This window comes from Humulus lupulus, chromosome 6, assembly GCF_963169125.1.
Source record: "Humulus lupulus chromosome 6, drHumLupu1.1, whole genome shotgun sequence".
In the NCBI taxonomy this organism is placed as follows: Eukaryota; Viridiplantae; Streptophyta; class Magnoliopsida; order Rosales; family Cannabaceae; genus Humulus; species Humulus lupulus.
Window position 1 is genome coordinate 2,070,678 of NC_084798.1, and position 23,532 is coordinate 2,094,209.

Here is a 23,532-nt window from a genome sequence, read left to right on the forward strand (position 1 = left end):
GTTTATGTCTTTCCACAAATTGAAATATCTGACAGTAAGAGAATGTCATGGGCTGACGTACTTATTCTCTTATTCAACAGCAACCACCCTGGTACAATTGAAACAAATGGTCATACAAAATTGCAGAAGAATGAGAGAGGTTATTAGTACAAATTATTATAATTATGATGAGGAAGGCCAAACAGAAGCAGAAAGCGAACACCATCACTTTGTTTTCCATAAATTGGAGACATTAAGGCTTAAGAATTTACCCAATCTCAAAAGCTTCTACTCAGGCAATAAAGTTATGAATTTCCCAAATTTGGAAGAATTATCTGTGAGGGGATGCCTTGATATGATGAGTTTCTCACATGGAATTATAAGTACCTCGACATATTTCAACACAATCAAGATTATTGATGGTATTGAAAGTTGGGAGGGAGATGTGAACACCACTGTAACAAAACTTTGGGAGGACAATTCCTATTTGGGATTACGACGTTTATTCTCTCATGAAACGGTAATTTCATTCGTTTATTCACTGTTAGTTTTTTCTGTTTTTGCTTAGGTGTATTTGGTGGTGTATTAGTTAGTTGTTAACTCTTTTTTCACGTTTCAACTGAGTTGAGCAGAGCAGAGGCTTTTCTTCATTCTTTGCCTTTTACTCATATTCTTTACTGAAAACAATTTTTGTATAATCCAGTTTATGATGTCAACTTGTTTATTAGGATGGTGATGATGATGATCAACACTGCCAAGGAAATGCATGAAGCTCAAGCATGGATGCATTGGCCTGATTTTGTTGAACAAGAAGATCAGCCATATTTTATATATGGATTGAGTTAAGATGCATATATATGGTAATCAAAATTGGAATATATATATATATAATATATAATTGATAATTGAGTGATTGATTTTGGTTGGTGGTGATGGAATAATCCTCAACTCATTTTAGGGTTGGTCTTTGTTTTGCAGTGTCTCTTATAGCTCAATTATTAATAATTACAAGGAAGGGAGTGAACCCAGTTTCTATCTTCTTTTCAAGAAGGTAATTGCAGCTTCTGATCTGTTATTATATGTCTTGCTTATAAGTTTTGTAACTCAATCAATTAATATATATCAAATGAAGGGAGGCTCTATAAATATATATATGTATATACACTTAATAGTTTGGATATCTTGTGAGTTGTGATGTTGTATTTAACTTATGTGGTTTTTGGTTGGTGTAATTTTGTCTTAGTTACCAATACTTACCAGTGAAAATTTAGATTTTGTGTAACTATACACAATCACAAGTAAACCAATAAGTCTACATTATTAGACTAATGCGGTTACTTAATTGATCTCTTTTTCTTTCCTTTGTTTTGCTTTTGATTGTTTGTTGGTTAGGCCAATGTGAGTTGTTGTATCATTATTTTACTTACAAACTAAACTCATCATTGAGTTTCATTGGTTCTCATTGGATCAAAAACATTCCACGTTAAACAACATTAAATATGAAATACCATGACGCAAGCAAAATAAAATAAAAAACATACAAATAATTTAGAGAATTAAACCACCAAAGTATAAAACTAGTTACCATCAACATATAATCCCTTATTAGTAAGAACCTCATGAGTAGTCATGACCAAACAAACTATAGCAATTCAGTTTATGATGGTAATTTGTTTATTAGGATGATGATGATGATGATCAACATTGCCAAGGGAATGCATGAAGCTCAATCATGGATGCATTATCCTGATTTTGTGTATGAGAGAAGGCAGTGTCAACAAGAAGATTAGTCACATACATATCTTATATATATATATATATATATATATGAATCCAGTTGAGATATATATATTTATATATATATATATAATTGATAACTGATGAGTTTGATTTTGGTTCAACTCATGATATATATGTTCTTTCCAAGCAGGTAACTGCATCTTCTGATATGTTATATATATATATATATCAATATATGTACTCACTACTCATCATATGATTGGTGTTTAGTACTAAAATATAATTTGGTTATAATTTTTGCCTCTCATTTATTCAGCTTTACTTTGTGGTGGTCGTATCTTTTTTTTTTTTTTTCTTCTGGAAACTTATGGTCTACTCATCATTCAATCAATATACATATATATAGATATGCAAAGGAATAGTTTTAATTATTGCTAAAATATTTTGATTAAAAAATTAATCCTTTGATTGGTTGCATTAACCAATGGTTTGTTTCTAGTGATCATCTAGATATTGTCGCAATCTATAAATTTTATTGTGTTTCTTAAATTGAACTAATTTTTTTTATTGTATGTATCCACAAACGTTACTATACAATCACAATATCATATTCTCCTTAATTAGAAAATTTAATTTTGTAGGGGGAAAATAATATTAGTGTATTAAAAAATAATTATCTAAGCGGTGTACGATTTAATTAAAAAATAATTATTCGAGGTTGGAGAAAACTTGCCTGCCTCTGTGTACGATTGAAATTTCTGGGTTCGGTAGAACTTTTGCTATGGGTTCTCTTCATGGGGTTCGCTCTTAAGTTTGAGAATGAATGTTGGTTCTATTCAAGTCGATATGTGAATGTTATGCACTTTTAAACATATAAAATAGGGCTAATTAATTAAAATTATTTTAAACATAGTTTTTAAATTAGTAATTAATAATTTAATACGTGAATCAATAGCATATAGAAATGTGTTTTTTCGTTGATACTCAACGAATATAATTGGCACTTAACATCCAAAAGTGCTTAGGTGGAATGGAAAGATACCGTTTTGAGGTTTTACCACTACACTTTTTTATTGAGAGTATATGTAGAACAAACCTACCTATTTGGGGTTATGGGGCCAATATTTCTCTAAAATATGTTTCAATTGTGTTGATTTTTGCATTTGGGATTTGGTGTGAATGAGCAAAATGGGAGACCAGCCGTAGCTATTGGAGAGGGACTGCTGGTACTCATTGGGCTTCGTTCCTGGGCCACGTGGCTAGTTGGGAGTAACTGGGCTTAACAGGAAAGTGGGCCGAACGATAAAAATAACATATTTTCATCTATTTTATCAGTTTTACCATTTTTTTTAATTTTCTTTTCTTTTCGATTTTTTGTGTTTTTTTCTGCTAAAGGCCAAAAATATAATTTATTTCCTACAAAATAATAAAAAAATTAAAGGTATTTCATATTCCATTTGCAAAAATAAATTAATTGCATACAACTTGCAAATAATTAGATAGAAAATAAGCGTTTGTACCATTAGCTGTCAGTTGTTGAAACTTCGTCTGTTTAGTGAATTATTGATATTAGTTAGTGGCAGACACATACAACTTGCTTTATAGATTCTCTATTCAATGATTCATGGCTTCACTACTTTTCTCATATACACACTCACAGACAAAGTCCATTTTCTTGTCACTTTCTTAAGTCATCATCATCTCTTTCTCTTGCTGTATTTGAGTTTTTCAGTATCTTTCTCTACAATCTTAAGTCTCAGGTATATTACTCCCTACTCTCCTTTCCATTTCTTATCTTTTGTTAAGTAGAATAATTTTAATATTTTTCTTTATTTATTGTTGCCTTTTGCAGATCAAATTTGCCCACTCATCAATTACATCTTCTCAATCTCAACCAAGTACTCTTCTTTCTTTCAGATAAAAAAAATTATATATATATATATATATTTCTCTTTCTTACTTTTACAATCTTTCGTGTCCATTTATTTGTTTCCTAATTTTCAAAAAATAAAAATAAAAAGGTATCAAAGACTTTTCTTTTGTCTTCAATTTTCCATGGTACTGTTGAGAATTAAACACATATAAAAGCGCACTTATAAAAGTATAAAATAAAAAACATACAAATAATTTAGAGAATTAAACCACCAAAGTATAAAACTAGTTATGTAACGCCCTGGATAGCCAAGACCGCTACACTGTGTACTTATAAAAGTGCAAGACTTGCTAATCAAGTCATTAATTTAAAAACGTGTCACTAAACATGTATGATCTTGGGTAAAAAGGTTTTGGTCTCAAAAGTTCCATTTCATATAATTAAACAGTTATATACACGAGATCCCAAAAGAAACAGAGTTAAAAGTTGGTTTACAGACTTCCAAAAGTACTTAAACAATTGTTAGCCATACTAAGGCAAAATAGACAATCTCTGGGTCTCGCGTCCCTACCTAAACCTCAACCGTGGTGGCTGAGCAGCTAGCCATGTATATTCCGCTCGTAGAGCTCTCCAATCAAGGCTGATCAAGCTTGCCCTTGTCTTTACCTGCACCACGTAGCACCCGTGAGCCAAGACCCAGCAAGAAAACATGATGTGCAACACAAACAGCAATAACAGATAATAAACTCACTAAGCATGAACCCTCATCATATAATTCACATTAATCATTCAGCATACATTCAGAATCATGGATGCAATCAAACACTAATAACATTCATATCTTATAATAGTCAGGGCCGACATCTTAGGTCGCAGCCTCTGTTTACCCTACTGACTCCACCTCGCTTAAACCGAGCTCAGTGCATATTAAGCTGTCTTTGGCTACCAGTGGCCAAGCCACGCCCTATGTGTTAGTGTAACCCTGGGCACCCTTAGGCCGTTGGTTCACTAATTAGCTTGCATGGCGTAATACCATCTTTTCAAGCATACACAACAGGAAACCCTTAGTCCCATTACATATATTCAACCAGGTGCAGTTTTCTTACCTTTGATCTTTGCGGTTTTGGATTACGAGCAACGCTCCTCAAGCACGATCCGTTCCCGAGCCTAAGCTTTTATCACCTAGTCACAACCAAGGTATTGGGTTCCATTAAAATTCAAATTAGGGTTTCTGGATACAAAACTAACTTCCGGGAATCCGAGTTCCACCAAGCACGGTGGTGAAATCGATCCCGGGCATTCTAGACCATATTCCCATGCCTAAAATCCCCAAATGTTCAAGTGTGCACCCAAGGGCTACAGCCCTTGAAACTTAGCCGCGGCCCTGCCCTCAAAACAGAGCCAAGGGCTTTCCTGGAAGGAGACACGCGCTGCAGCCCTTGCCTTGGGCGCCGCGGCGCTCACCTTTGGTTTTCATGTTAGGGCCGTAGCGCTCTAGAGCAGAGTCGCGACCCTTCCCTTCGTGCCCATAAAACTCACCATTTCCAACATCTAAACCTCATCCAAAGCCATCCCAAAGCTTCCCAATTCAAAACCAATTAATCCCAACACCTTTAGAATGACTTAAACAACATAATTCCACAGAAAACCCAACCTAACACACACTAAAATCTCTTTTCAATTTCTGAAACTCAAGAACTACAATCTCTAAAACCAGCCATTCAAACTCAAATTAAATCCTCCAAATTACGAATTAAGACTTACCTCTTCTGCTGAACCACTTCTCCAAGCCAAATCTTAGCTATTTACCAAGCTCTCCTCCTTAATTCTGCTCTTAAACATCAAAACCACAATCACCTCAATACCCAGAATTTCTAACCACAGAAAAGGAAATTCAATGCTTACCTTAGCCCTGATTTAGTTCTTGATTGATTCTTGAGCTAAGCCTCTAAATCACCCCTGAATTCCTTTGAGTTCCCAACTGAAATTCCAGCAAATTTCCTTAAAATTTCAGTGTTTTTCTCCTTGAGAGAGAATAGAGAGGAAAGGCTGAAAATAAAGGTCGGTTTAATTTTTCTGTCTACTGTTTTCCTAAAACTTTAGTCTAATCTTATCCCGTTAAGTCAATCCCGAGGCTCGGGGTGCCGGAAACGTCCCCAAGGGCAAAACGGTAAAATTTCCCAATATTCCTGCCTAGACATCCTAACCTCAAATATATCTCCATATATTTATTTTCATAGCCCGATAGTCTAAATAACTACCCGATACCTAAAATACCCCTGACTTATCCAAAGTCAACTATTAAGCCCTGTTGCGACTTTTCCCCGCTAACCAGCCCTAGGATCGCCTCGAGTCGTGCTCTACAGACCTACCCACATAATAATGTGGTTCTCACAATTACCATATATACATATCACATTAATACCAATATAATCATACAAGCACTATTAATCATATAATTATGCATTTAAATCAATATATTCATGCAAACCACATTTAACCCAATTATGCCCTCCCGGCACACTAATCAAGGCCCTTAAACCTCATTAGCGAATTTGGGGTCGTTACAAGTTACCATCAACATATAGTCCCTTATTAGTAAGAACCTCATGAGTAGTCATGACCAAACAAACTATATCGATGGAGCAAAAGGTAGCAACTCTTTTTTCTTACTAATATACTTGGGGAATTTGAGTTTTTATGCTTAATGAGGGTTTCTGAGTAAAAAAAAATACTAGGCATTTAAATCATTTAAAAAATGTTAACTTTTTTGACAATACTCAAAATACTCATTTCATAATTTTTCTCACCCACTTCCTCTTCTCTCTTCCCTCTTTCTCTCCCTCCCTCAACTCATTCCTCTCAGCTCTTTCTATAGAAAAAAATCTCCATGGGTAAATTAAAATATAAGACGTTTTATAACTTCATATATACATTTTCAAAGTTTAGAACTTGAAAACATACCAAAACATATCTTGAACATGATATATGTTTTGCATTTTACATTTTTTTTCAAGATTTACATTTCCCAAATGTCTTTATACACATTTCAAACATATAGATCTTTAAAAAATACCAAAAATAGAAAGAAAAAAAACACTCATAACAGACACCCGAGTGAAAAATTACGTATCTTGCAAGAATCACATCAAACCACCATCAAGCAACATCAATTTTTCATAAAAATCTTGATTTTGAAGGCCCCATCGAGCTGGCATCGAGCACTATCGACCCACATCGATTTTTTTACAGATTTCAAAGTTTCAAATCTAAAAAAAAATCACAAAAAAAATTAAAAAATTATGCCCAGATCTGTTCGAAATGCAATATTTTAGTGTCCTAAGTAAGAAATACTTGTCATTGCATTGAGTTCTCCTATATTTTACCTTACCAATGGATTTTTTTTTTCTAAAGAGAGAGTTGAGATGAATGAGTTAAGGGAGAGAGTGGGAAGAGAGAGAATGAAGTGGATGAGAAAATTTATCGGAAGGGTATTTTAGGTATTATCAAAAGACTTGTCATTTTTTTGAAATGATTAGAAACATAACATTTTTTTTTATTTATGACACCATACTAAGCATAAAAGCTCAAATTTCCCTTTACTTATGAAAGACAAATTTTCCCACATATCATAAAAAGCATCGAGAAGATATTAATAAAGGAAAAAAATTGTGAGAAAGTTACTTGTAGCATCAAGAGTAAAGGTCTTGGTGATACTTCCTCATTGGCATTTATTAAACACCATCCAATACCTATAATCATGTCTATCAAGAGTAGAGGTCTTGGTGACAAGTTACAAGTTGTTATGCTATTTGTGTTAGTTAGTTCACTTTGTACAGTTAGTTTTGAGTTTGTTAGATCTCAGTTAGCCTACTGAGCTATTTATATTCCATGGAGAAGTTAAAAGAAAAAGAGATGAGATTCGGTGGGGTGGAGAGAGAGAGAGGTGGTGTGTGGCTGCCATTTTCAAAGAAAGAAAGGGAGAGATGTGGGTGCATGGTGATGGTGTTGTTGTAGTTGCCATTTTCATAAAAAACCAAGAGAGAGAGAGGAGATTAGAGAAGATGAAATGGAAGGGGTAGTTTGGGGAAGTTGGAAAAGTTTAGCATTATTTTTTAATTTACATAATGCCTAGCATCATTTTTAATTAGCATCACCCATTAAGCATAAAAAATGAAATTTCCCTTTCGAAAACGAAATGCAATTTGTAAGTGAATTGCAATTCATAATGGAATGGGTTTTTCAGATTGCAACCGACAAACCAAACAAGTGAATGTACTTACTTTTGGAAAACTAATAAACCAAATACTACCTTACATCCCAAAAATTGATTTTGTAATAGTTAGGTCCCAACATTTTTAGATTATATCATTTAGGTCCCTAAATGCTATTTTTATGTCTTTCTTCTTTCAAAATGAATAAAATAATATGGTGGACAAATTTTAAAATTTTGGACCACTTAAGCTGTGTTTGGTAGGAATGAGGGAAAACAGTATAGATGGAGAGTTTAAGAAGAATGAAGAGGATAATTGCTCTCCTTTATGTTGTTTGGTATTATGGGTGAAGTTGGAATGATGGAGAATGTATTAATTATTAAAATTACTATTTTATTTTTTTAATATAAATATTTATTCATTTTAAAAGGATATACATGTCTTTTACATTTTTTTTTTGCCTTTTTCTTGGATTATTCCAAGAATTGAGGGATTGAATTTTTATGCTTTGGAGAGAGAATATCCCCTTCCATATCTCTCTCTCTCTCTCCAAACAAAAGATTCTACTTCTCCTTCCACTACCCTCCCTCTACTCCTCTCCATCTATTCATTTCTCCTCCCTACCAAATATAGTGTTAATTTATGATAATACTAAATATAACATTAAAAAATATATATATTCGTGACATTTTTTAAAATTGCTTTATAAATCAAATTAAATTTTCACTAAAAACCATTCTTACCTACATTTTTTAATATTAATAAGTAAATTGTTATGAGATTATCTATATTTATCATATATAATGTAACTTATAACTAATGATATATATATATATATATGCGGAATATTTTTTAATAGTCACTACTCATAGATATGTACTAATAATTATGATGATATGTCAACATAATAATTTAGTATAACAAGTCATCAATATGTAAAATTCTTACTAAATATTAAATAAATTATTTAATTTTTGTGTTTACTAGTTTAATTTGTTATGCTAGGATGAATTGATAATAGATTGTATTTAATCAATTCTATTATAGTTAAAAGTAAAAGTAGTGCATTATTGACATGAGTGGCCGACACAACTTTCTTATCCAAACTTTATATTGCATCCAATCTTTATCTTCAACTTTTTTTATTAAAAGAAAAAAAAAAACCCCTTATGAAAGAAAGTATTTAAGAGAAAAGTGAAAAGAAGAAGAAAAAAAAAAGAGTTGTTTAGTAGGAAAGAAAATGAAAAAGGAAGAGAAAAGTGAGAAATTTTTTTTTGAATGGGTCCACTAACTTTTTTTTTCCTCCAAAATAAGGAGAAAAGTGGGGAGAATTTTTTTTATAAATACAAAGCCATGTAAAATTACTAAATTAATTTTTTCCTACACATATTGTATATTAATATTGTAAGGGTAATATAATAATTTCACAAGAAGTCAATTTTCTTTACTACTCTCTTACCAAACAATTAAGTTGAGCTGATCAGAGGATTTTATTCATTCTTTGCCATTTACTCTTATTCTTTATTGAAAGTAATTGTGTATATAATTCAGTTTATGATGTTAATTTGTTTATTAGGATAATGATGATGGTTAACATTGTCAACAAGAAGATCAGTCACATACATATTTTATAGATGGATTGAGTTGAGATTCATACATGGTAATCAAAGTTGGAATATATATATATATATATAATTTGTATAAGTGATTTAGAAGCATGATAGATGCTGATATTGGTAATTTTATGGAATATTTAATTATTTTGTGATTTATGAGTAATTAAAGTGTTAATTATTAGGAATAAATAATTAAAATAAATGTAGAGCACTAATATGAGTTTATAGGAATAAAATAAACTTAGGGTTATTTGATTTTATTATGGTTACATATTTGATTAATTGGTTGTAATTGATTTATTTTCTGTGTTTAAATGAAATTTGATATGTTTTATGAATAAACTTTGAGTGTGTGGTAGTATTGTTGAGTATTTATGGCTCGAATGAGAATGAGAATGTAATCAAACTTCTCATTCCGTTGTTTGGTTTGATATTTGAGTGTGGGAATCCATTCCAATGGAATGCTCATTTCCTACACTCGGTGGAATCTCCATTACTACATTTCCCCTCGGTAATCATCCATTCCAACTATTTTTGTCAATTTTGCCTATATAATATTTAATATTTATTTAATTATTATATTTTATACTAAATTTATAATATATAATAAATAATACATATTATATATTAGGATTAAATACATTTATGAGTTAATGAAATGGGGTTATTTTTGTCAATTTATCATTGATTTCATTGTCTATTTCAACAACAAACCAAACATCATAATCAATTCTCATTACCATTCTTATTCCATCCTATTACCGTTACCATTAACATTCTATCCCACCAAACCAAACACCATCTTAGGATTTTGTTCTCAACAAGGAAACTACTCAGCAAGGGGTTCGAGGTAGAATAAAGAAAATTATTAGCGATTGAGATAAGGAGAGTGGACATCTGCGCACAGGGTGTATGTCTAAACATACAACCTTATTTTATGGTTTGTTATATATGTACTTATATATTGCGACTTGTTATATTGTAATAGTAATGTTGGCATGAGAATAGTGCTAGTTTACATAAAATGGTTATATAGTTTACATGCTTAAATATTAATATAGGCGTAGTTCTATGTAACTGTTGCTTGTGTGAGCACAACACTTGCAAGTATTATTATCGTCCACCTAGATAGAGTGAAATAAAGACATTTTTCTTCTTTGGTGCCAAGCAACGGAGATGTGATCACGGAAGAAATTGATGTATATATCTCTATTTTTATGTTGGTCTATTACATATAATAATGTTGGGAACTATAGACAACAACAAAATCTTTTTTTTTTTTAACTTGTTATGTTTTGATATAATTATCTTTTAATAAATATATATGTTATATTTTTTGTGTTGATAAGTTTAGTTAGATAGATTTTGTTGTGTTTTTTAATTTTGAACTGTATATTTAATCAATATTTATTTATTTTTTAATAAAAATATATCGTAATAATTTTTTGTATAATTTTAATCAATATTCATAATATATACCTAATAAAAAATCCTTTTTTATTTAAAAGTTCTTTTCGGAGAAGGTAAGGTTTCTAAAATTTTATAAAAGTCCATTTTTGTAAATGACAACCATTTTTGACAACCCAAAATTCATTTTTTTTTGTTCTATTTCATCACCATCATCATTAATTAACTTCAACAAAAAGTTTGGTGTCTTGTAAGTAGATTCTAAGTATTGTGCCTGCATTTCTAAGTTGGGTTTATACTTTTTTTTTTTTTTTTGGACCTTGTGTTCTTTTTCATTATCTGTTTGGATTTTGTATTTTAACAAATTATTTTTAGACCTTATATTTTGTAAAATGGTTAAAATAGAATCATAAACCCGATTTTGGTCAATGTTTTCTCAACTAAAATCATAAATAATTTACCAAACTAACAATTCAGAACAAAAATAAAATTATTCTGCTTAAAAACTGTGTTGTTATATTCAATTTTTTCTTCATCAAAATTGAGTTTATGATTTTATTTTAACAATTTTATAAAACATAGGGTTCAAAAAATAATTTATCAAAACACAAAATTCAAACAAATAATGAAAAAAAACACAGAATCCAAAAAAATATAAACCTTTCTAAATTCTAGATAATGATACTGAAACTAGGTTAGGCTTTAAGAAGCTCTGAAGTAAATTTTCTCTCTCTCTTTCTCTGAGGAGTAAGATAATTGCATAGGAATAAGCTCTCAAATAATTAACTGTGCAAAAAATATAATAAAAAAAATGAAAAATTGGGGCTAAGTCATTCAAGTAAAACAAAAGTTTGATTGGGACGTAACATCATTTCATATCAATTATTATATACAAAAATCATTTCATATCAATTATTATATACAAAAATGATCTTACCTTATCTTTCTTGGGGCCCAGTTGTGGATGACTATTTCAAGTAAAAATTAAAAACCGTAGCTGTGCGAGCGTTCGCACAGACTATTTTAATTTGATTTTCTTTGGTATATATATATATATATATATATATATATATGAATGAATAAGCTAGCTAGATTTTCATTACTCTATATAATTAATAGGAAATTTTCTTGTAAGGACTTTATTTTAAGTCTTACTAGTAGGACTCTCAGTATTTATAATTTGTGAATAGTTTTTGACACAATTTTTTTTATGACTGTATATATTATAGCTATTTAGAGCATCTGCAAATTTTTAAAAAATTCCGAATAGTTTACAGTACCGAAAATTAGGTTCAAACATGTTGCATGCATGACTAATTTCTTTTTATGCGTGTGGAAAACAACATGTTTGAACCTAGTTTTCGGTGCTGTAAACTATTAAGAATTTTCTGAAAATTTGCAGGATGCTCTAAATAGCTACAATATATACGGTCATAAAAAAAAATTGCGCCGAAAACTGTTCACGGGTCAAGAAATACTAAAAGTCCTACTAGTAGGGCTTAAAGTGAAACTCCTATAGAAGAATTGTCCTATAATTAATTACTCACTCATTTCAATTCTCTTAATATGACGATCAAAATTGTGGTGCTTCTGTTTGTTCTAGCCACGTCTGATCATGTATGGCGTACGAGCAGCACTGTTGTTGAAGCTAGTGGAAATTCTAAAGGTCTGTGCATAGAGCTGGTCATGGAATGCAAGAATAATAAAAAAAAAAATTACATTTTATATAGAATTTTTAATAGAGGGGGCAAAATATGGTTTTTTTTTTATGGAATTTTTAATAAAGTAGGCAAAATATGGTTTTTTTTTAAATAAAATTAATTTATGACTTTTTAAGATTTTTCCATATTTTTGTATAAAAGTTGTTTTATGTTATAATTTTTCTCTTAATCAAACTTATTCTTTTCATATTTACTTAATTAATTTATACTTAATATTTATTCCAATTACTTTGTATATGATATGTAAATCAGTTTAAAAGTATAGGAAATTTCTTTGGTAGGGCCTTCAAAAAGAGCCCTACCGTATGACTCTTTTGTGTTCTCAACCTTTGAACAGTTTTTGGCGCTATTTTTTTTATGACCGTGTATATTGTAGTTATTTAGAGCATCCTGCAAATTTTCAGAAAATTCTGAATAATTTACAGTGCCGAAAACTAAGTTCAAACATGCTATTTTCCATGCGCATAAAAAAATTAGTCACACGTGCAATAATTTGTTTTCGGCACTGTAAATTATTCGGAATTTTCTGAAAATTTGCAGGATGCTCTAAATAACTACAATATACATGGTTATAAAAAAAATCGCGCCGAAAACTATTCACGAGTTGAGAACACAAAAGAGCCCTACCGATAAGGCTCTTTTTGAAGTCCCTACCATAAAATTATCCAAAAGTATATATATTTTTATGAATTTTAGTAAAAATATTTTTATTAAAACAAATCAGCCTAAATTGTTAGTGTTTAATTAATAATATTTATTATCATTATTTATAAACATTTATAATTAGTATTTTATTATCATGATGACAGACCTTCATAATGTGACGTTTTTTAATTAAGGGATATTTGCGGCATAAGTACCTAATGTTTGGAGGAAATACCCGACATGAACCCAATCTTTTTTTAGTGAGAAAAATACCCAAATATAGTAAAACTGTAATTCCGTTAGGACTCATCCGTTAGGCCTGTTAATGAGCTGATTAGGTAAACACGTGTCACGTTTTTATTAGTCTAAATCATAATTATTTTTAAATTTTAATTTTAAAATAAAAAATTGCTTAAAAATACATTTAAATTTTAAAAATAATTAAATTAAAAAATTAAAAATACATATAAAATAAATAAATAAAAATTTATAACTGATTTTAACTTTAAAAAAAAATTAAAACCCCTAAAACTATTCTGCCTCTCTCTCCCTCACTATCTTCTTCCTTCCCACACAAAAGAAAGACACGGAAAATAAGAGAAAGAAAGAAAGCACAAAAAATAATACCAACTTTCATCCAAACAAAACAAAACAAATGAAAGAAGAAAGGAAGTAAAAGACTTTCCCTTTCCCCTTTCTCCTTTTAAAACATTGGTTTTTTTTATGGGTTTATACCCTTTTGGACCCTGTGTTTTTTTCCATTACTTGTCTGGACCCTGTATTTTGACAAATTACTTTTTGGATCCTATGTTTTGTAAAATGGTTAAAATAGAACCTTAAACCCGATTTTGGTCAATGTTTTATCAACTAAAATCACAAATAATTTACCAAATTAACAATTCAGAACAAAAATAAAATCATTCTGTTTAAAAACTGTATTGTTATATTCAATTTTTTCTTCATCAAAATTGAGTTTAAGTTTCTATTTTAACTATTTTACAAAACATAGGGTCCAAAAAGTAATTTGTCAAAACACAAGGTCCAAACAGGTATTGGAAAAAAACACAGGGTCTAAAAAAGTATAAACCCTTTTTTTATCAAATAACAGGTTCCCAAAATCTCTTTTCTCCTAACTAGATCCATCTCTTTGTGTTTTGGTTCACCAAACCTCTTGGGGACATTTTAGAGAAAAAAAAAAGCTAAAACATTATTTTTGTCAGTTGCTCCTGTGTGACGTCCCACGTCACTATGACTGCTTTCTGGAATGACGACTGGCCCTACAAACCAAGACAAGTATTTCCAGCGTGCTTTGTCCTCACTCGTACACTTACTGGGAAAACTTCCCAGGAGGTCACCCATCCCTAGATTACTCCAGGCCAAGCACGCTTAACCATGGAGTTCTCAAGTGATGGGCTACCGAAAAGAAGATGCACCTTCCTGATATAGGTAGTACCTATCAATCCATTTAAGCCCTCTTCAACTGTGTAGTCCCATACCTACACAGTCTTAGAATCATTACACTTGACCTTCCCTAGGCGGTGTGGGATTGCACAGCTTACCCGGTATTTCCCCTTACGGATCACGGGATTCTGACTGTCACAATCAACCCCCTTACGGGCCCGACGTCCCCGTCGGCCACACTTCCGGCTGGGTCAAGGCTCTGATACCATTATGTAACGACCCGACTTTTCTTAACTAGACCCACCGAACACGACTATGACTATCTGGGGTCAACTGGACCCTTACGGTCAACTTTGGTAAAAATCGGACGTTAAAAAGTAAATAAACTTTAGAAATTTATCGCTAGGCTCGGGATTAGGTATCCCAAAGTCTACAAACTGATATTTGAGGATCAAGGTTTAGAAAATTTATCTAAGTAATATCTAAGATTAATGATTTACGAGCTAGGCTCGGGAATTATTATTTAAGCTTCAAGGAAAATTCTAAGTTCGGGAATTAGTTTCAAAGTTTAGATTTGATGACTTAGAACCTACGAAATATTTTCAAGGACTTATAAAATAGTTTAGGAAATACAATATTACCGATTTTAAGTCTCAAGGTCAAGAGGTGGGCTCGGGGCTCGGGTTTGGGCCAGGGTCGGGAATTTTAGTTTTTGATTTTTAAATTCCTTTATTTATATTTAAAATCTTAGTAAAGCATAAACTAATACATATTGTCCCAATATGATTATAGGGTCTAAACGCGATCGGAAATACTCACAAAGATATAATTCGCGAAAGCTAAGGACAAGAGGTAAGGAAGTATACACCAAGAGTAACTTAGCTTGTTGTGATTCTAGTGAATTGTTGCATGTTTATAGATTGCTGGTTAAATTCTAGATGCTATATATGTGTGTGATTATATGGCTGGATGCGCATGATAGTACCCATCTATCGGGTTTGAATGTGCTTAGTGCAGTAAAGTTATCATGAATGTATGTGCAATGTTTATGACTGTCAAGGGAAACCTTGTGAGGGTGGATCCCATGCAGCCGTGTAGTGGGGTTCACTGTCCAGTCTGTAAAGTCATCGAGTTTTAGCGGAGATTACCCCTTTGGCACGGGATGTGAGTATTCTCTGGGCCGCGGAGGCCACCCGGGGATCATGACCCCACAGATAACTCGATGGCTCAGTACAAGGCCTTATGAGGGCGGATTCCCCATGCAGCCGTACAGTGGGGTCATCCGCCAAGTCAGTAGAGTCATCGTGTTTTAGCGGAGTGTACCCCTTTGGTACGGGAGGTGAGGTTGCTCTGGGCCGTGGAGGCCACACTGGGATTAAAACCCCACAGATAACACGATGGTTCAGTTGTATGTTCTCAGTATGTTACGCAACACTTTGACTTATGTGAATATGCTAGACGTGTTGCTCAGTTTGCAGTTTCTAGATATGCATTTCTGTTATGAAAAGTTTGTTTTGAATAGTAGAATCATGAGTTGTAGCTAGCTTCCTTACTGAGCGTTATAGCTCATCAGTTACTCTGTGTGTGTAGGTAAGGGCAAGGCTTAAGGAGCAATGCAATGAGCTGGAGGGGATTCTGTCTGAAGTATGCATACTGTGAAACAGCCGACCTGCAGGGTTGTCAGGGTTCTCTTAAGTTTTCCGCTAAGTCTAGTAACAATTTTATCAATTTCATGTTGACTAGTTCTACTTAAAGAAGGCCCTATGGCCACAGACTATTTCTTAAGTTACGTTTAAACTACATTTTGTTTTTAAAACTATGGGATCCCATCCAAATACTATTTTATTTCAAAGTACTCAAATGTGAAATTTTCTAAAGTTTACTCTAAAGTTTATTTACTTTTTAACGTCCGATTTTTACCAAAGTTGACCGTAAGGGTCCAGTTGACCCCGGATAGTCATAGTTGTGTTTGGTGGGTCTAGTTAAGAAAAGTTGGGTCGTTACATCCTGTGTTGGAACTCTTATCATATTGACTAAGTATAGATTTGTCACTTTGTAATCAGTCAATTTCATATTTATATTTAAAAAAATATATTTTTTAAATTAGAAAAATTAATTGAAAAACATTTTAAATTAATATAAATTTAAGAAATACATATTTTGATAACAAAAATACATAGTGATACATATCCGGTGAATCAACCTCAAACTGATGAAGTATTGAAAAAAGTAATGTTTTAAAAAACTTTATGTATCTTTGCCACAGAAAAAAAAGATTATGTATTTATCTTTAACAAAAATTAAACATTCAATATTTTTACCATAAAAATAAAAAATTAAGTATTTAACTATAACAAATTTAAAATATAAAATATTAGCTATCCATACCACAAATTTCCCATAAGAGTATTTGACACATGCATGTATGATTGCAAATTAACTAGAACAAAAGAAAAAAAAAAGAAAAAAGAAAAAAGAGGTTTGCTTTATAGATTCTCTTATCTTATCTTCCAACTTTATAGACTCTCTATTCAATAATTCACGGCTTCACTACTTTTCTCATATATGTAAAAACAAATATATAAATAAATAAATAAGTTATTTTCTTCTTCCTTTCAAAAAAAAAAAAAAAGTTCACTTTATTCTTTTTTATCTTAGTTTCTTGTCACTTTCTTGCTGTCGAGATCATATTACACATGTAGTAATATTTGAATTATTTGAATTATTACACATGTAGTAATAACTACTGTGAATGAATTTTATTTCAACAATTAATATATGGAAATTGGTATTTTCCAACTTTACTCTCTTTCTCACTTGGGAATTCTGAGTGTTCATCATCATCATCTTCTTCTTCTTCTTCTTCCTCTCAAATCTGACATTCTTCTTCTTTCTCAGAGTTCATCACCATCATCTCTTTCTCTTTCTCTTGCTGTATTTGAGTTTTTCATTCTCTTTGTCTACAAAAATTTCAACAACAAAAAAAAAATTTCTAAGAGTTCATCATCATCTTCTTCTTCTTCTTCCTCTCAAATCTGACATTCTTCTTCTTTCTTAGAGTTCATCATCATCATCTTTTTCTCTTTCTCTTTCTCTTGCTGTATTTGAGTTTTTCATTCTCTTTATTACAAAAATTAAAAAAAAAAAAAAATATTCTGAGAGTTCATCATCATCATCATCATCTTCTTCTTCTTCCTCTCAAATCTGACCTTCTTCTTTCTCAGAGTTCATCATCATCATCATCATCATCTCTTTCTCTTTCTCTTGAGTTTTTCATTCTCTTTCTCTACAAAAATTTCAAAAACAAAAAAAAAAACTACTCTTTAGTCAAGCAATCAGGTATATTACTCCCTGTGTTCATTTCCTTTCATTATCTGCTATTAATTAATTTGTTAAATAGAATAATTTTAATATTTTCCATTATTTATTGTTGCCTTTTGCAGATCAAACTCAAATCAAATTTGCACATTTCTGTTTCTCTTGCTGCATTTGAGTTTTTCAGTCATTTTCTCTGCAAAACTTTCAAAAAAAAAAAAAAAAACTTTGAAGTCAGGTATATTACTCTCTATGCTCCTCTCCTTTCCTAATTTGCTCTTAATTTATTAAATATGGGGTTCATACTTTTTTAGACCTTGTGTTTCTTCTCATGACCTGTTTGGACCCTGTGTTTTGACAAATTACTTTTTGGACTCTATGTTTTGTAAAATAGTTAAAATAGAACACTAAACTCAATTTTGATGAAGAAAAAATTGAATATAACAATACAGTTTTTAAGCAGAATAATTTTATTTTTGTTCTGAATTGTTAGTTTGGTAAATTATTTGTGATTTTAGTTGAGAAAACATTAACCAAAATCGGATTTAGGGTTCTATTTTAACCATTTTACAAAAGACAGGGTCCAAAAAGTAATTTGTCAAAACACAGGGTCCAAACAAGTAATGGGAAAAACACACGGTCCAAAAAAGTATAAACCCTTAAATATGTACACCCAAAATATGTACTTAAATATCACACACAGTAACGTGTCACTTAATTTTAAAATAATGGGTTATAATTTTAATAAATGTGATTAGCTAGACTAATCTGCTATATCACTAAGAATAATATTTGAGTGTATATTTTAAGTGTCAATAACTTATTTGAATTTTGGTTGGAGTTTATTTTTTAAATGATGGAATAAAAGTTTATTATTCTCCCAAATCGATGACCTTTCTATTCTTCCATATGCAAATCTTCTTTTCAAATAGGAGCATCTTCCCATTTTATTGATGCCCAAATTAAGCCACTCATTTATATTATTTCACCAACAAAATCTATTATTCTTTTAATCAATATCTGATAATGAAAATTAAAAAAAAAATTGAAAATGAATATATTTGCCTATCCTAATTGAATAAATTCTTTCCTTTGATACCCTTTCCACCCACACCATATTGTGGTTCAATTTATTTCCTTTTCAAACTTATTCTTTTCATATTTACTTAATTAATTTATACTTAATATTTATTCCAATTACTTTGTATATGATATGTAAATCAGTTTAAAATTATATATATTTTTATGAATTTTAGTAAAAAAATTTATCAAAACAAAACTGTCTAAATTGTTAGTGTTTAATTAATAATATTTATTATCATTATTTATAAACATTTATAATTAGTATTTTATTATCACGATGACGGACTTGTTAAAGTTAAATACTTAATTTTTTATTTTTACGGTAAAAATACCCAATGTTTAATATATGTTAAAAATAAATATTTATTTTTTTTCTTTGCGGCAAAAATACCTAAAGTTACTAAAACATTACTTTTTTCAGTTGCTCCTGTGTTGGAACTCTTAAGTATATTGACTAAGCATACATTTAATCAGTTCATTTCATATTTAAATTAGAAAAATAAATTAAAAAACATTTTAAATTAATACATATTTTGATAACAAATATACCTAAATTACATAGTGAAACATATCCAGTGAGTGAACACTTAACAGCTCAATTTATTTCCTTTTCAATATTATTCTTTTCATATTTACTTAATTAATTTATACTTAATATTTATTCCAATTATGATATGTAAATCAGTTTAAAATTATATATATTTTTATAAATTTTAGTAAAAATATTTTTATTAAAGCAAAACTATCTAAATTGTTAGTGTTTAATTAATAATATTTATTATCATTATTTATAAACATTTATAATTAGTATTTTATAATCATGATGACGGACCTATATAATGTGACGTTTTTTTAATTAATTACATTTAGTTTGGATGAGATATATTATATTACAAGTAGGGTTATTTGCTGTATAAATACTCAATGTTGTACACTTGTTACAGTTAAATATTTAATTTTTTATTTTTACGGCAAAAATACTCAATGTTCAATATATGTTAAAGATAAATATTTATCTTTTTTTTTGCAACAAAAATATCAAAAGTTACTATAACATTACTTTTTTCAGTTGCTCCTATGTTGGAACTCTTAAGCATATTGACTAAGCAGAGATTTGTCAGTCTGTAATCGGTTCATCTCATATTTATTAATATTTTAAATTAGAAAAATGAATTGGAAAACATTTTAAATTAATACAAATTTAAGAAATACATATTTTGATTACAAAAATACATAAATTACATAGTTTTACATATTCGGTGAGTCAACACTTAACATCTCAAACTGAGGAGGTATTGAAAAAAGTAATGTTTTAAAAAACTTTAGATATCTTTGCCGCAAAGAAAAAATATTAGGTATTTATCTTTAACATATATTGAACTCTTTAGTCAAGCAATCAGGTACATTACTCCCTATGTTCATTTCCTTTCATTATCTGCTATTAATTAATTTGTTAAATAGAATAATTTTAATATTTTCCATCATTTATTGTTGCCTTTTGCAGATCAAACTCAAATCAAATTTGCACATTTCTGTTTCTCTTGCTGTATTTGAGTTTTTCAATCATTTTCTCTGCAAAACTTAAAAAAAAAAAAAACTTGGAAGTCAGGTATATTACTCTCTATGCTCCTTTCCTTTCCTAATTTGCTCTTAATTTGTTAAATAAAATACTTTTAATAATTTCCCTCCATTAATTGTTGCCTTCTGCAGATCAAACTCAAACTGAATTTGGCCACTCAATTACATCTTCTCAATCTCAAGCAAGTAATGTTCTTAGTTTTAGATATAAAAAAAAAATATTGCTCTTTTTTATTTTTACAATCTTTTGTGTCCTTTAATTTCCTAATTTAAAAAAAAAAGTATCAAGACTTTTCTTCTGTCTTCATCAGTATTCCTGTAATGACCCACTAATCTAGACTATTTGGACCATTAACGAAACTATACATAAAACTTACAATTTTGCGGAAATACCATAATTTTATTGAGTAACTTGTGAAAATAAGAGTTACTTACAAAATAGAATACTAAGAAGGATATGGGATCCCATTGTCTTTAAAAACAAAAAACATGATTTAAATGAAAAGAATTACATAAGAAAATGCAGAAAATACATATAAAACCATAAAAATTAAAATGAGACTACATCCTCGAATCAAATAACGCTCGGTCCCTTGACTCCATTCACCATCGATACACATCCTCTAAGCGTCACAAATCTTTCCGCCTCTAAAGCTTATTTCCTGCACATAAACAGAAAGGAATGAGCCTAATGCCCAGCAAGGAAAAATCTAACACTAGTCATACAAATCAATTTCATAATAACGTAAAGACATATCATAACACATAATACACTTATTATAATGGCCATTATTACTTGGGGTCCCATAGACTAAACAAGCTTATGCCCATGAGATTAGTGGGGTCCTACCAGCTAAATAGGCATATGCCCACAATCTTTTTGGGGTCTTGTTAGTCAAATAGGGCATAAGCCCAATCCTACAAACAAACACATTTATAACATATTCATAACAAAACACATAAGATAACATAAACATAAACATATAGATTCTAGCCTATTTTCCTTACCAAAGTTACCGGGATATAATGGACTGAGTTGGGACTTTTGGAACACTCCTAAAACCATAATGAACAAGAGTGAGTTGAAAGAAGGAAAGAGATGAAAAGGAAATGAGAAGATTAAACCATTGAGAAATATGCTTACCACAACTTATGTGCTTAAGAACTTGGATTCCCTAACCAAAATAAGAATGAGGTTAGGGGACTGAGTAGAAGGCTTTGAGAAAGAAAATAACATGAAACAAATGAAATAGAGTTTCGGGTTTACCTCAAAGACTTGTAAGACCAATCTACACCTCAAACCGAAATACCATAAAACCTTACTTCCCAAAGTGTTTGATAAGCTTATGATGATCAAGCTTATGATTCCCCAACCCAGGTGTTTAAATCTCACACTCTCCTAGCAATCTTGCAGCCTCTGAACTTAGAGTAAAAGGTGAATAATGGCTGGGTACTAGGTCCTATTTATAGAGTTCTAGGAATAAAAATCTTCTTTTTAGCTTTGAATAAAAATAATAAATTTAATTGAAAATATTTGAATATCCTTCAGCTAAAGGCTTAGGAATTGTTCAAATTTTTCAGAGAGATTTAACGATTCAAAGCTTGATTTTTAAAATAATAAAAACAAATAGAATCCTAACTTCTAACTCCCTAAATCTCGTAACTCTAAACTCCCCTTCAGTAAAATCAACATATCTGACGCTGTAGAACTTCGATTTGAACTCTCTTTATACCGTTAGAAAGCTCATTAAATTATCTACAACTTTTAAGAAATACTATTTTTCGAAATTCCTAATATAACTGGGTCAAAAACAGGTCGGAAGTTACAGTATCCTAAAGTTACGAAAAATCTATTTACAACCTAATTCACAAATAAATAAAATTGTGACAATTATCATGCTCCTATCAGATTTTGGTGAATACTAAATCTTATATTTCTCTTATTTTATCATTAAAATAATAATTCCTTAATAATCATACATAAGACAAGTGTTACTATCTTATTGGGTTTATCTAAACCTTATAATATAATAAATATCATCATCAATATCAGTCATATTAATCAAACCTTAGGTTAAAATTAATATTCTTAAACTATAGGTTAAACTTAGAAAATCTACAAGTACTACTATGAGTGTCCAAATAATTCCCGGTCTGAACCAAAAATCCACAGTAACAAAGATAATACTATACATACTATAATACTACTAAATAATTAGCTAAGTAAAGTTTTTGGACTCTACAATTCCACTGTACTCTGTTGTCAAAATAAATTCCAACTTTGATTAGATCTTGTTTTAATTCTTAAAATTCACAAAATTTATTTGCTGATACTGATCAGGTGTGTGCCTTGAAATATTTATTTCTCTGTTTCTTTAGGTTGTTATTAATCTCATGTTATTATTTTCATAATTTGTTTTTGTTGTTCAACTTCATTCGTAGTACAAAGGCAATTGCTATTATGGAAATTGTTGTTTCAATTGCTGCAAAAATAGCGGAGTATACAGTGGAACCCATCGGTCGACAGTTGGGTTATCTATTTCGCTACACAAACAATGTGGATAATCTCAAATCTCAAATGCAAGATTTGAAGGGTGCCAGAGAAAGACTGCAACATCGTGTCAATGAAGCTATAAATAATTGTCAAGAAATTGAAGTTGATGTTCAAAACTGGCTGAGGAGCGTTGAACAAATCTCTGAAAAGGCTGACACATTTCTTAACCAAGAAGACCATGCAAAGGTTGTGTGCTCTTATTGTGGATCCGTTTTGCATTTGGTGACGCGACATCAATTGAGTAGGAAAGCAAAGAAGATGTCAATCGATGTGCGCGCAGTCTATGAGAAAAACAATTTTGATTCGAAGCAGATTTCTTATCATCCTAATTCAGAAAGATCATTTGTAGTAACCAAAGGCTACGAGACTTTTGAATCAAGGAAAGAAATTTTGAAGGACATAATGG

General features: G+C 30.6%; 2 protein-coding genes and 1 long non-coding RNA gene across 4 annotated transcripts in view; 2 read left to right on the top strand and 1 right to left on the bottom strand.

Moving 5' to 3' along the window:
* Positions 1–23,532, bottom strand: part of LOC133781365 (uncharacterized) — a 94,646-nt gene that overhangs the window by 59,290 nt on the left and 11,824 nt on the right. The window lies entirely within an intron of this gene.
* The window catches only part of LOC133781363 (disease resistance protein At4g27190-like), a 52,989-nt gene that overhangs the window by 22,352 nt on the left and 7,105 nt on the right, over positions 1–23,532 (top strand). The gene's annotated exons all lie outside the window — the stretch shown is intronic.
* Positions 17,230–18,751, top strand: LOC133781366 (uncharacterized). The gene is made up of 2 exons (XR_009870070.1): positions 17,230–17,935; positions 18,040–18,751. It is a non-coding gene; the product is annotated as an uncharacterized LOC133781366 (long non-coding RNA).